General features: G+C 58.6%; 1 protein-coding gene across 1 annotated transcript in view; it reads right to left on the reverse strand.

The window, feature by feature from the left end:
* The window catches only part of NTSR1 (neurotensin receptor 1), a 43,564-nt gene that overhangs the window by 26,992 nt on the left and 1,063 nt on the right, over window positions 1–15,509 (reverse strand). The gene's annotated exons all lie outside the window — the stretch shown is intronic.

The following is a 15,509-nucleotide window of genomic DNA, read 5'->3' on the forward strand; positions in this document are numbered from 1 at the left end:
TGTGGGCCAGCGGCCACGAGCGGTGACACTCATCAGAGCCCTTCCGCTGAGCGCCAGTGGCCTCCCAGAGCGCAGAAGTTGGCCCCAGACCTGCCTGCTGGATGGGCTCTGTCTCAGGGAGGGAGGCTGTGGTTCCCGGCAGGGACAACCTTGTTTCTTTTCGGTGGCAGAGGCAAGCCGTTGGTGTCTCACCGTGCTCCGGCACTCGGACCTACCTGTTCCTGGAACCGTGGCCGGGGCTGGCTGGACCCCGTCCTCCTAGCCCCTGCTGATCGCTGCCGTCTGGCGTTCCAGGACTGTGCTGACGGGCGGCTCGGGGAGACCCCAGGGGTGGCCGATGGAGAGATGCCCGCCCACAGTGACGAGTCTGAGGGGCTGTGGGGGGACCAGGGGGCCTTCACGGGGCCTCGTGAGGGGAAGGACGTGACCGGACCTCATTTCCCAACCAGATCAGATGGTCTCTCTGGGACTCGAGGAGCACCTCCGGGACCAGGGAGCACAGGTGAGGCTGTGACCCTTGTTCCTGCCACGTACTCCTCAGGAGCACCGGAGACCACCCTCCAGCCCGTCAGCGTCACCGTTTCCTGTCTGGACTCCGAAGGAGCGGCGGGAGGGACCCACGCATGGCCTCTGGCTTGCAGGCCATCTCTGTGCCGCTCACAGGTATCTGGCAGCACTGCGGCCTCTCTCGGCAGGAAGGGACAAGCTGGCCTCCTGGCTGCACTTAGGTGGCCCCATTATTGGGGGAGAATGGTACCACTTGACCCCCAAATCAGTAATCAATAATGAATAATAGCAATGAAGAGAGCTCTCGACGCTTGGGAAGCACTTGGCTGGGCTCTAGCGGCCGCACTGCATGGCACAGCTGGCCTCTCCAGGGCCCAGCATGCAGGTGGCAGGGGACAGCAGGCGGGACACGGGATGAGAGTGAGGGGTGGTCTGGGCCTGTCGCCTCCAGCCCCCCAGACCAGGCACCTCTAGGGTTTCCTTCATAAAGAGCCTGTCCTTCTGGGCTCCCCTCTCCCGCAGTGGCCGTTTCTCTAGGGCAGGAGGAATGAAAACACATTTAATTTACTGCTGATGGAAGTGAAAATCCCCGAGTGTGGGGGCCAAGCTGCTGGGACCCCCTGGAGAGCCGTTCTGCTCGCGTCCTGGCATGCGCTTGGGTCGTAACCCTGGTGACTCCAGCTCACAATGTCATGGAAGGGGCTGGGCAGTTGACCCAGGGATGCCCCATCTATCTTGTGAATTAGTTAATAAGGTCAGGGAAGGATTCCATTAAAACTCAGCAGGAGGTCCTCCAGAAAGGGCTGGAAGAGGTTCTGAATGCTTTAAATGCCAACTAAGAAGCTCCCCCTTGGGGCTGGGATGAGGTTGCCCGTGACCGCAGCCCCCACGCTGCTGACCCAGCTGAGACTTGGTGGACTGTGGCTCCTTTCAGCTCCCGCCTGGTCAAGCGCTGGGGTCGGGACAGGGTACGAGATCCCTTGGCTCTTTTGGGAACCACTGGGCGCAGGCAGGGGATGGGGCAGGGGTTTGGGGCTGGAGGCAGAGCCACCAGAAGCCCTCCCATGCCTGGGGCGGGGAGCTCAGGCGGGTGGTGGGGGCATGTATGCACCGGGCTGAAGAGAGCCGGGGATCCTGACCACACCCCGGCCTCACTGCCTGTTGCCCCCGTTTCCAGCTTGCCCTCAGCCAGAGCAACCTCCCGACCAGGGTCCCCTGGACTGGCAGCCCCAGTCCCACCTTCTGCTTCTGTCCTGAACTGTGGTCTGGTGGAGTCATTACACCAAAACATATGTCCAGGTCCCACCCCCAGAACATGTGAGTGTAGCCTGACTTGGAAAAAGGGTCTTTACAGATGCAGTTAAGGACACCGAGATGAGGTCATGCTGAATTAGGGTGGCCCTACATCCAACGACAGGTGTCCTTATAATAGAAGAGGAGACACAGACAGAGGAGACGCCACGTGAAGACAGGCAGAGACCGGAGGGACGCCCGGGGCCACGGGAAGCTGGCAGCAGCGGGAAGGACCCTCCTCTAGGGCGGGCCACGAGAAAGCGCGGCCCTGCCCACACCTTGGTTTCAGACTTCTGGCCTCCAGAGCTGTGAGGGGCTAGGCTTCCGCAGTGTGAGTAGCGTGGTCTGTGGTCCTTCGTTACCATGGCCCCAGGGCTCAGGAGACCCTCTCGACAGACAGAAGCAGAAGAGGCGCTTGGGTAGAGCCTTCTCCAAACACGAGTGTCGGCCCGGCGGTTTTAATCGGATCTCCAGATCTGACATAAATGTAGGTATTTTAATACACGAGACGGGCGTCTTTTAAACAAGCTGTCAGGAAAATGAACTGCAGGAAGTTGAACGGGTGTGAACCTTGTCTGAGTGCCCTGCAATTATCTGGGTCTAGTGTGCGGGCAAGTGTGACGGGGGTGCCTCGCAGGCGCCTCGCTGCTCCGGAAAAGCCTCCTGCGGCTGGGGCACGCTTCCCGACCCCCGACCCCCGCTCAAGCATCTGTCCGGCAGCCTGCCGCAGCTGGCTCGTGCTTTCCCCAGTCTTCGGAGCCTCTGAGGGTGGAACGGGCCCCCTGGGACCTGTACCCTTCCCAGCCCCCGGCCTGGCAAGTGCCCTGCTCCCTCCTCAAACTGCACCCGGCACCAAGGCAGAGCAGGTGTCCCCCAGGTGGGCTCGAGTCCCCAGAGGACAGCTCACTGCAGCCAACGGGCCTCGGGGCAGGGCAGAGCCTAGGGCCCAGGCATTTGCCAGTCTGTGGGGGACAGAGGGGACTTTGGGCTGACCACCTTCCTTCCTGCCTCATGTGGGCATCACAGCAAGCACCGCACGGGACTGGCCAGCCCCAGCGGCTCAACGCCCTGCTCACACGGGCTCCTGTCTGCATTGCCTCACCATCCCGTCTCCTGCCCTGGACCCTGGTGCCTGTGCTGCCGGCCTGCTGTCTCGGGAAGACGGGCTGACCTCCTGGAGCCACCAGACAGCGAGTGTGCGCCAGAAGCTGGTTTCACAGACGTGTCAACGCCGTTCGGTGGCTGGGCCTGCCCCCGCCCCCGGGCCCCTCCCCGGAGTGGGGAAGATAAAGCAGGGAGGTGACAGGGCTCCCCACACAGAGGACAGTCCGGAAAGGGGTCTCTAAGCTGCATGGGCAGGACTCTCCCTGGGCTGGAAAGCTCCCTGCCCCCACTCGGTGCTCCTTCCTGGTCAGGCTTTCCAGGAGCAGCTGGTGCTGCAGATCCAGAGATCCTGGGAGCCGAGTCGGGACAGATGTGATCGCTTCTCCCTCAGCCCCAGGCAATAAATAGTGACCCTCGGCAGCTTCCGACCGCGCACATCCTGTTGGGCCCGGGGCCTGAAGCAGATGGACTTACACATGGACAGTCTTTGATTTTGACTCCGTACCAGCAAGTGCTGGATGTCCCGGCGCACGGCGCTCCCGGGTGACACGACCCAGATGCACTTCCACTCCCGCCGGACCCTCTCGAGCTGGAGGTCCCCGGTCCAGCCAAACAGCAGCGAAATCAGACTCGGGACAGCAGCGTCCCACGGCCTGCCGGGAGCAGTCCAACGTCGTCACTCCTGAATAGGGGCGAGTCCCAAACAGCCCAGGACTCTTGGGACTTCAGGAGGTTGAAATGGCGTGGTTTTTTTTTTTTTTTTCTTTTTTAATAGAGGAAGTGTTTTTAGTCATAAGAACACAAAACTCGCTGAAGAATGCACTTAACCTTTAACTGTGTCAAGGGAGAGGTACTGAGCTCTACGGTAAATTCACCTTTTAACAGACAACGAGCTAAAAATGTTTAAGTCCAAATAATGTCACTGCTTTTCATAAGCTTCAGTATAAGATTTACTCAAACACAGTGGCTATCTCCGACTTCCCGTTTCTAGGATAGCTCTGTTTCTTTGTTGGGTATTCTGTTGCGACTTTGTTTTAATAGTTCCTTTGAACCAGTCTTCTATCATAAACCGTCTCAGATATTTTTGAAAGTAGGCAGTGTTTAAAATCCAGGGCTGACTCCCACTTGGGGTACTGGACTAGCTCTCCTGTCATAAACAACTACAGAATTGTACACAGCACGTCACCCAGTTGTTCTCAGACACGGGACAAGCTACAGTGTAAGACCGCGGTGGCCGAGAGCGGGGAGACTCACGAGTGAGCCCCACCATCACCTGTTTCTCTCCTAGCGGACGTTTTCCGGATTGCATCACTGGGAGCTGGGGTCCGGACACAGCATGGCTATCCCGGCGGAGGAGGCAGAACTCAGAGACTGCGGCCACAGAGCAGTCTGAACATGCAGAGAAGGCACTTGAAAGGGGGGCCCCCGTGGTGGGGGCCCTCAGAGCCTGTGAGGGGCTCTCCATGGCCTCTGTGCTGGCTGGGCTGTGTACACGGACTGAAACCTTGATAGGCTTATGGCCGGTGGCTGGCATTCTGGCAGGGCTGGAGGGCAGAGGCCTCATGAACACGCCGAGTGTCCTGCTGAGATGCCGGGAGGCCCACACCTGAGGAATGAGCACTGTGCCCTAGAGGGCGGCCTACTCCAGACCCACCTACCTGAGCCCCCAAACAAACCCCGAAGTCCACGGGGACACTGAGCCCAGAGTTGAGTCCTCCCAAAGTAGAAGGCTCGGGCTTCTGCAAAGCTGCATGGATGAGGTGTAAGCCAGATGATGAGTCTGCAAACAAATGGCCTAAAATGCAGGAATCGACACTCTTCAAAGGAAGATAACAGAACGCAGAGTGTCTTCAATGCATCATCTACAACATTCAGTATAAACAAAAAATTACTAGCTATGCAAAGAAACAGGAAAATGTGACCCATTGATAAGAAAAAAAAAAGCAATCAATTAGAACAGCCCTCCAGGTGAGCAATGAGAAGTGGGAAATATCAGGTGGGAATGGGGACAATGTGAATTCTTATCGGACTCTGTAACTTAAGGATGCAAGTTTACAGCCCCGGAGCAGCCAAGGACAAATAGACAGGTATGCCTAAAAATGTTAGTCGAGGAAATAAAATGGAATACCCTGGCTTCCCCGTCAGAGGACTAAGAAAAAGATCTCTGGAACTGGTGAGTGTGGGAGGGAATCTCAGCAAGGAGAGAGCTGGAAAGGGGACCCCTCAATTCTGTGCATGAATTGACACAAATCCTGGGCTCACCCTTGCCCTGCACATGCGTGGAACACACCTAAAGAACCGGAGTAAAGGAAGGATCTGAGAACTGCACTGCAACATAAACAGACGGGGCTTGTGGTACTCCTGGCACCCGTACGCGGCCTGCAGGGCCTGTGGCCACCTCGTCCTTCTCGCACAGCTTGGATAAAATGCACCAATTCCTTGAAAGACACAAGTCGCCAAAACTTGCGTCTGGAACAAGGACGAAACCCTGAGTGGTGTGTTCGTGGGGAAGAGCAGGACAGCGCAGTGCAGGGCGTGCCAACGGGACTGACGCTGGAGCCACCGCCACACGCGGTGAGGCAGAGCTGCCCGCTCTGGGCTCCCTGCGCAAAGGAAAGAACCCACCGAAAACATCGACATTCTGCAGAGGGTTCCAGAGAACCCAAAACAGCACAGCAGTGTTCAAGGTGTTCAGAAAGTAACCCCAAGCACTTGATATGGAAAGAACCAGGAAACTATGACGAACTCTCACGGAAGAGACAGTAGAGACTGCTCTCAGGAAGACTCAGATGGGGGACCTCCAGACGAGGGCTTTGGGGCGGTACAAGCACCAAGCTCCTTGAGATACAGGCAACGCTCTTGAAACGAATGGAAAGATACAAGTTCTTAACAGATGAAACCACATTGAAGAACCAATGGAAGTCTTAGACTAAATGATGAAATGCTGTTAACCAAACTGACGCCAGGGAGCCACATACCCCACAGAGCGAGCGCGTGTCATTCACCAGCACCGCGACTCTGGGCCGCCAGACCAACCTGAAGTCCTTCAGGGAACTGAAATCACGTGGGTATGTTGTCTAAGCACATGGAATTACAGATGAACGACAGATGTTGTCAACATTTGGAAATTAAACACGACTCTAAAGGGCCCACAGACTAGAAGGAGAGTCTGAGGAGAAATAAGAGAGTATCTCGAACCGAATTAGAATACGTTTCAAACATTTTGAAATGGCACTAAAGCAGCATTTAGGAGGGAATTTATAGCATTCAGTGTTTAAACTACAAAGGAATAAAGGCCCTGAGTCAATAATCCAAGCTTCCACCTTAAGAAATCTAGGAAAGCTCAGAACAAATTAAATCCAAACCAAGCATGAAAAGGAAATGAAGAAGGGAGCATTAATACATAAAAACGGAAGCAGGAAGACAACAGAAAAAATTCATGAAACTGAAAGCTGGTTATTCAAAAAAGAGTAATAATATTGATAAACTCCCAGCCGTACGGACCAGGGGAAAGAGGGTGCATGGGTCAGCGGCACCAGGCGTGAGAGGGACGAGGTGGCCACAGGCCCCGCAGGCCGCGTACAGGTGCCAGGAGTACCACAAGCCCCATCACCCCAAATGTGCAGCTTGGATAAAATGCACCAACTCCTTGAAAGACACAGTCGCCAAAACTTGCTCAGGCAGAAGTGCGACCCCGGACTCTCTCTACGCCCACGGAAGGGACGGGATTCGTGGCTGGAAACCATCCGACAAAACTCCCGGCCCAGACGGGGTCACCGAGGAACTCTACTGACCCTTTAAAGAGCAGACGATCGCTTCCAGAAAACAGAAGAGGAGCAAGTACTTCCCAAGTCATTCTGTGAGGCCGACGTGACCCCGAGACCGAAACCAGACGAAGATGCACAAGAAAAGAAAACCACAGACCAATATTTCTCATGAGCATAGACACAAAAATTCCCCACAAAATAGTAAATCAAGTCCAGCCACACGTACAAAGGACAGCGTGTGGCCAGGTGGGGCCCGTAGCAGAAAGACAAGGCTGGTTCAACAGTGAAAACCAGCAACATTTCCCACCGGTACCAGGTCCCCGGAGTCGTCAAGTCCACGGAGACAGAGGCAGAGTGGTGGTCTCCGGGGCAGGGGGAGGGGGCCGGGGAGGGGCTGTTTGGTGGGGACAGAATTCCCACCGGGAGGGGAAGGAGTGCCAGCCACGGGTGGGGGGATGGTCGCGCAGCGATGTGAGCATGCTTGTGCCGCTGACTCCACCCTGAAAAATGGCTAAAACGGGAAACTGCATGCTCTATATATTTTGCCACAATAAAAAAAATTAATGAATGTAATGCACTATATTACCTAAGGAAGAAAATCCACGTGACCCTACCACCAGAGGCAGGAAAAGCACTGAACGGAATTCAACATCCATTCATGATTTCTTAATCGGATAAAGGGCCTCTACTAAAAACGTAAGTAAGCTAAAGGCTGGTCCTTGATTGTAAAGTGTAAAGACTTTCTCTCTAAGATGGGGAACAAGGCCGGGAAGTTTTCTCTTCCGCTCTGATTACATATCGTCCTGGAAGTCAGAGCCAGCACAGTAAGGCAATAAAAGGGAATTAAAGGTATCCAGATTGGAAAGGAAGAAATACGACTTTCTCTATTCACAGACAACATGACTGTCTACAGAGAAGATCCCGGCGAACCCACAAAATAATTTCTAGAATTCCTAAGTGTGCTCATCACGGTCGCAAGACACAACGGCAACATACAAAACCCAACCACGCTTCCGTGTGCTACCCACGAAAAACTGGAAATAGAAAATAATTCCCAGAACATGAACACTTAGCTCTAAATCTAAGAAAACACGCTCGGATCTGTGTGCTGGAAGCCAGCGCTCATGATGGCAAAGGGGACCCAACTCCACGGAGGGATGCTTTGTCCTCGGGACTGGATGTCTCCGTGTGAAGACACCAAGTCTCCCCATCACAATTGACACATTGACCTGATTTCAATCAAAACCACCTCGTGCTTTGTTGTAGATATTAAAAAGCTGATCCTAAGATTTACGAAGAAAGCAAAGGGCCGAGAGTAGCCAAGCGGCGTTGGAAACGAGCCCAGCTGGAGGACGCACGCCGTGTGGGACGCTTGCTGTAAACCCCGGTGCTGGAGACGGTGTGGGGACAGGGACGGCGCAGACACGCAGACGGAGGGGTTCCGGGTAGAGCCCCGCACCGGAGGTCGGGCGACTTTTGATTAAGATGCCAAAAAACTTCTGTGCGGAGAAGATCATCTTGTCATGGGCAGTACTGACCACGTGGGGATGTGCAGAAAAACAGAGGCACCCGTATCTCACCCCATAGAAAAATGAACTCAAAACACATCATAAACCCAAATATGAAACATGAAACTATAAAGATGACGGAAGATAGCAGGAAAGAAGATCTTCGTGAAATCTAGATTTCACCAAAAGCAGGATCCGTGAGAACGTCCGCTAGGCTGGACTCCGTCAGAACCATAGCTGTCTGCTCGGTGACGTGCAATGTCAGGCAAATGCAAAGAGAAGTCACAGAAGGGGGGAAAGTATCTGCAGGTCACGTATCTGGACAAAGGACTCGGAGGCAGAATGCATTTTAAAAACTCTCAAAATTCAGCCATCAGAAAGCAAGTCAGTTTAACAATGGGCCAACTGCTCAGGCAGACGGTTTGGCAGGAAGGTCCACAGCTGCCAACAGCATATGGGCAGGTGCCCCACGTCACCAGGCATGGGGGGAACGCGCATCGAGCCACGGCAGGATCCCACGGCACACGCCCTGGACGGCTCAGTGAAAGTAAACCCACACCTGGAACTGACCGGCACCGGCGTGGCCAGGGTGCAGAGCGCTCACCCTTCCGTGGGCTGTGGTCGTGCGGCACGGCACCCCACCTTGGAACGGCTTGGCAGTTTCCTAGAAGGCGGAACATGTTTCTGTACGACCCCGCAAACCGACTCCTAAGTGTTCACTTGGGAGACACGAAAATGCACGTTCTCGCAGAATCCTGTACCTGAACGTTCGTAGCAGCTTTATTTGTAAATTGCTCAAAACTGGAAACCACCTGAATGCCCCTCACCTGCCGAACGGATGAACCAGCAATGGCGCCCTCCAGGAACAAAGGCACACGCGATTGCCGCGGCAACAGCACGGATGAATTCTACGTGCCAGACTCAGGAGGGGACACCCCAGAGCCTCCACTTACACGACGTCCTGGGGAAGGCGCGAGGCCGGGAGAGCAGATCCTGGTCTCCAGGGGCCGGGGTGGGGCGTGGCTGACCCAAAGCAATAGCACCAGACAAAGCTTTGGGGCGACAAGACGGGCCTCGATCTCGTCTGGGGCGGTGGTTACGTGGCTCTACGCGTTTGCCAAAACTCAGAAGTCAACACGAGAAAAGTGACTTTTACCAGGTAGAAATTTTAAAATAAGGGTTTCCTGCAGGACCCTGCACATGGATGACAGGGAACCGCTCCCAGCCCCAGGAGGGGGGTTCCCCAAATCAGAGGGCCGGGTGTCCCCACACACGTGGCCGCACTACTCCTGTGTGTGGGTCGCAGAGCCCTCACTGGGCGCCCGGAGCCGTGCCAGGCACGTCGGGCGCGTTAAGTCACCAAGCCACAGCGTCATTGCTACCCGCGGTTGGCCGGCGAGGAAGTGGGGGGCACGAGTCGTGAGGCTTGCCCAGGGTCCGGCAGCTGATGACACAACCCGCACTTCCCCTCCCCCGCAGGGTGGGAGCGCCCCTGCCGCCTTCCCTGACCCACCCCAGCCCGGAGCGCTGGTGGCATAGCCCCGCAGGCGTTCCCGTGTGAAGTCCCCAAAGCAGGCAGAAGGAGGCTACAGGGGAGCAGCCCCACCACTGGGCACTGGGTGCGGCTCGAGCGCCCTGCCCTCTCTGGGCCGCGGCTTCCTGGCGGCCTCCAGGGGGCTGCACTCTGCCGGCCTCAGCCAAGCAGAGTGCGGGGTGCCGCTGGGGAACAGCAGGGGTGCGGGGCGCCGGGCAGAGCCTGCAGCTGTGAGCTCAGCAACATCGTCCTCTCCTGGGTGGTGAGTGGTGGGGAGAGAGCACTGTGGGCTTTGAGCTCCCCATGAACGTTCCCAGGGCCGCTCTTGTCCTTGTGGGCCACCGAGCCTGCAGGAGGACGGGGCAGTGCCCAGAGGCCATCAGAGAGAGGACCTGGCCGCGCCCCGGAGCCTTTACAGGACGAGGCCTCGGGGTGCTTCATGCTCGTTTCCGACAGACTCACTGGGACGTAATCGTTTACATTCACTAAAATTACCCCTCAGTCCCCAGCTCCGTGAGTCTTCCTAACCGCCCAGCCGTGTAAGCACCGCCAGTCAAGACGCCGAACGTTTATCGCCCCACGTCCACCCCGCCCCCAGCCCGTCAGCCTCTCATCTGTCCCTGTCCCTGTGCCTTTTCTGGAATGTCCCGCAGGGGCAAGTGTGTCGCGGGCAGTCTTCTGAGGCTGCGGCCCTCGCTCCACGCACTGTTCATTCGTGGACTCCGGCTCTCGGAGAAGACCGCAGACAGGCTGGGGAGCCCGCCGGGCAGAGCGAAGAGTCTAGACGGGGGCGGGAGTGGGTGCAGGGGCGGGGGCGGGAGGGACAGTCAGGGTGTAATGGGGGACAGAGCTCCCCTTCACGAACGATGGCCCTGTTCTGGGGACAGGTGGTAGGGGTTGGTTGAGCTGAAAGATGGTTGAAATGGTGAATTTCATGTATGTATCTTTTACCACAATAGACACCAAGACAGAAAGGCTTCGGATCCCTTTTTCTGTTCCCAACACAAACCACGAGGAGACCAGATGGGCGCCTGGCTGCTCTTTCTCTGGCGGAGAGAAACAAAGGCTCCCCGAGGCCCGCAGCAGGGCCCGCCTGTCCCGTGGTGCTGTGGGCCAGCGCCGTCCTCCTGGAGCGTGGACTCTCCCTGGGAGGGAGGACGGCCCACGGGCGCCAGGCCGGACCCACCCCGCGCTGCGGACGAGGACGTCCTCGGACAGAGGTGCCGCATGACGGTCCAAATCAGCACCTCGCAGGGGTGCAGCCTCACCGTCTCACCGCGGACGGTGCCCGGGTGTGGTGACTGTCCCAAGCGTGGACTTTACAGCCACTTCCCTTTCTGGGCGTCTGACGGGAAAGCACGCGTGTTGCTCGGCGCTGTCTCTAATCCCCGGGACACGGAGCAGCTCCGCATGGGCTCGGCTCTCAGGGTAGGGCACGCCGTGACTTCAGAAGGCCCCTCAAGCTGGGAGGCTAAGGGACAGGAGGGAGGGTCTGTGCTCTGGGCAGGGACACGCTGTCCTCGGGGCGCGGAGCGGGGGACACGCAATGGCGCAGCGGGGAGCCGGTCAGTGCGTGGCTGCCATGTTTCCCCTCTAAAATGGCACTTCTGTGGGGACCCTGTGCCTCGCCGAGCGTTACTGACGAGTGCCGGCGTCACTGAGGCCAGTCCGCTCCCCGCGCAGGGGAAGGAACAGAGAATCAAGGTGCCACAGGACGGAAACCCTGAGAAAATGACTCACGGCCTGACTCTATTGGAACCAATTTTCCTCCACTTAGTGGAGACGGGTCCTGCTGCCCCTGCCCCCACTGTGGAGTCATACCAGGCTGTACGGGCCACGTGTCGCAGAGGCTGCAGACCCGGGGCAGGTGGGCGTGGGGCACCAGCTCCTCCCCACCCCCACGATCCAGCTGGGCTCCGAGGGCGAAAGGACGCACCCCCACCCAGGGTGGCCAGCTCCCTCCAAGGTCGGCCCAGCCCCCAACAGGAGCACTTCTGTCTGACAAGGTGGACAGAAGCAGGGGCCCCAGGCGTGGGGTCCTCCAGCCATGGAGCTGCTGGGAGGCCCTTGGGGCCCGAAATCAGCAACTAGGAAGTGTTGGCACAGAGAGCCTTCAGCTACTGCCAGTCCAAGCTCCTGCCCTTCGTGGTGGCTTGAGGCTCCCCTGCCCCTGCCCTCGGATCCCCCGCCCCTGCCCTCACCTGGGCACCACTGGTGCGTGGAGGGGCCGTTTTGCCCTGGGGAGGCTCCTAGGGTCCCTCTGCCCCTGCTCACAGAGCTCGTGTGCTCCTGGCGCAGAAATACTTTACTGCTGGTTTGAGCATCACAAAGACTAAATTTACTAAGAAAACGGCAGGTCCAGGTCTCAGCAGAGAAGCCCTACTGTCCCCGCGGACGTGTGCCAAGGACTGGGCACCACTTGAGGACTAGCGTGGGGCCCTGGGATTCTGCCCAGCCATGTCCCTTGGCACCGAGGGCTGGGGGTGACCCTGAATCTGGGGGTCAGTGCTCAGGGCACCTGCTTGAGAAGTCTGGGCTCCGAGCTTCCGTCACCTGCCCACTGCATGCGTCCGTCCTCCACATCCCATGCCCTGAGCAGTACAAACGTACTTTCAATGGAAAAGATGCGACCTCCCAGATCCCCTTCTGTGAACTGAGTGGCAGAGACAGCCTGCAACATGGATGGATGCTGCATGGGAACCCGGTCTCGCATGGGCTGTGTGTGCACACGTATGTGTGTCCTGTGCCTACGTGCACGTGTTCCATCTCCGCGTGTCTCTGTGTCTCCACGTTCGTACGTGTATGTCCGTGTCTGGGTTTCTGCGTGTGCATCTGTGTGTGTGCATGGACACAGACCCCAGGCTTTAGAACACTGGGCTGGAGGGGGTCAGCCCCTCCCCTCCCCTCCTTCTTTACCTGGGAAGACGAGAACACACCTGGGGACGGCATGGGTCTGGGAGCTGTGGCTGGAACCGGGCCAGAGCCGGCCCCCAGGTTAGCAACTGCCTTGGGACAGGCAGCATATTAACCACTGAGTCCTGGGTCAGGGCTGGGGGGCCACAGGGATCACGAAACCGGGCAAGCCCCTGGCCAGGTCAGATCTGAACCAGATCCTCAAACCCCCCAGGTCTCTGCCGTCCTGGCCACAGCGCACATTGACTGGAGGGATGGACATAGGCCGTGCCCCTCCCGAAGCCAGCCAGAGAGCCCGGGGCAGCAGGGTCCACACGGTGCCTGAGGTCAGAGCAGGGGACCAGGCAGGACTGCAGGGGGCTCAGGCATGACCCACGTGGGCTGACCCACACAGGCAGGGCACCCGTGGGGACTGCTGTGCACCCCGGGAGACGGTGCACTGAGTGAACAGTGGAGGCGGTATTGTTTCTTAGGGGGACTTTCTAGTGGGAAGACCCCTCAACGGCAGGAAGGCTTCACTGCGACCCACAGGCTGTTGGAAAGACCGAATCCGTGCCCTCCTGGGGTCAGAGGAGGGACCGGATTAGGGAAGCAGCAGGCTCTATGGGCTCCTCCTCCCAGCCACCCTGTCAGCTTGGGGCCCAGGGTCTGGGGCCTCTGCCGGCCTGGCCCTTGCCCTGCCCTGTGAACGAGCTCCGCTCAGCCCAGCTCCAAGTGACACACTCAGAAAATGCCCAGCTGTTCAGCAACGACTATTCAAAGTTGCTCAGAATCTGATCCCAAGCCCCCTCATTTCTAACTATGACTGCTGCATGCAAGTGCCCAGGATGGGCTCCTGTGGATGAGGGGGGCTGGCGGCCTCACGGAGACGTGCGGGCTTTCCTGTTCTGAAAAGAGGGTCCATTTGATTGGCCGACAGCTCCACGCTTCCAACATGGCCGGTGAGAGGGAGACACGCGGACACAGGCACCAGCCCCTCCTCGTCAGGCATCACTGCTTAAAAACAGCGGATGTTCGCCCCGACCCACCCAGTGGCCCCGAAGCCCGAGCGGGGAACGCGAGCCCGGGGCACCGTCCTGAGATGGAGCAGGGCGTGCGGGAGGGAGTGGGATGGCGGCGAGGCCCGGCCACACTCCTGGGGGCCACCGTAACGGTCGGTTTGGAGGGAAGGGCACCTGGAGTCTGGGGCCTTCAGGGGAAGACGGACCGTCCAGTCCCTGAGGGTGTCAGGAAGCCAGCAGGCATTTCGTGAATGCTGGGGCAGCCCTGTGCCTGTGGGCACAGAAGGGGGCCTGTCCGCAGCCAACGCTCAGCAGACAGCTGCCAGGACGCGCGCTGGGTGGTGCAGGTGTCGCAGCCTCCGAGCACAGGGACGCGGGGGAACGGCCCTTCGGGAGGTGGAGTGGTGTCACCGAGGCATCTGATTGCATAGGGCCACCGGAGAGGAGGCAGGAGTGGGGATAGGCGGCTTCGGGGGGACTGTGCGCGCTCTGCTGCTTGTTTTTGATGATTCAAACCCGCCTGCTCCCGCCGAGCCCTGGGAGTGGGAGGGGTGGGGGTCTGAGTGGCGGCGGCTCCCGGGTGGGCAGTGAGTGCTGGCGACCTGAGCTGCTGACCCGAACCTGCCACATCGTTCCTTTGAAGGCAGGCGGCGTGGCTGCTACGCCCCCAGCGCCCCGGCGCAGGCTGGGAGAGGCCCTGGGCACAGCCGATCAAAGACAAGAGCTAGGGAGACAACGCGGGTCCTCTGAGGCCTCGGGAAGACAGTTTCCCACTGTTCATCGCACACGACCCCGTGTGGCTTTGGCTGCAGTGCAGGACGGCGTCGCAGACAGGCAGCTGGGCCCTACTGACCTCCCTGCGGCATGCGGCTGGGCGGGGGGTCCCTCGGCACTCAGGGGACCCTGTAGCCGCAAGCACTCAGCACAGGCGTCAGGGCCCACGGGGTGGTGGCTTGTGGAAGGTCAGCCACAGCCCAGGGAGTGATGCGTAGACGACAGCTCCTGCCCCGCATGGCTGCCTCCCCACCCCAGCACACCGTCCTATTCCAGCATGAGCCCCGCTGGGAGGTGTGAAAGGACAGCCAGATGGGGACAGGGGCGCCCTGGTCCCCTCCTCTGGCTCTGCTGAGCACCTGCAGGCCCCGTCCAGACCCTTCGTTCCCATCTCACCCTGCACCTCCATGGCTACCAGGTCCTGGGGCCATGATGCCATCCCAAGTGGCATGTCTGCGTAGACTTCCTCCCACTCAGGCCCCTTGCCCAGGTGGTCCCTGACTGAGAAGCCCGGGCCAGAGTACTGCACCCTGCCAGGACGCCTCATCCTAGTCGATTCCCAGGGAGGGCCCCCACCTGGGCTCCCGTAGCACCTAGCTTAGACCCTCGGAGGGCTGTTGGTCACTCGGCTCCGGGGCTGACTGACTGCCTCACACAGGTCCCCCACCTGCCACCATGCCCAAATACATTAAGATCCTCCCAGCAGAAGCAACTTTGTCATCACCACCACCAAAATAGTGCTTCTGAGCGTTTCCATGTGCCGGGAACTATTTAAGCACTTCCCACGCGCTTTCTCCCGAACCCTCTACCACCTGAGATCGGGGCTGTGATTACCTGCTTCACAGATGGCAATACTGAGGCTTAACTAGGGAACCAGCCCAAGGCGGCATCAGGTTCGGTTCCACCTCCCAAGTGTGAGTGGGGGCAGGGCGGCCAGGAGGCACTGGGTGGTTGGGGGAGGTCAGTGCTGGCCTGGGGGCTCTGCTGCAGAGGAGACAGACCTGGCCTCCTGGAACCACAAAGCCTTTGGGGAAGCCGACGAAAGGGGCCGCCTCCAGCACACATGTTTACGTTAAATCTCAGGGAGTTTGGGGACAGCTGAGGCCCA

This window comes from Ursus arctos, unplaced genomic scaffold (genome assembly GCF_023065955.2).
Source record: "Ursus arctos isolate Adak ecotype North America unplaced genomic scaffold, UrsArc2.0 scaffold_16, whole genome shotgun sequence".
In the NCBI taxonomy this organism is placed as follows: Eukaryota; Metazoa; Chordata; class Mammalia; order Carnivora; family Ursidae; genus Ursus; species Ursus arctos.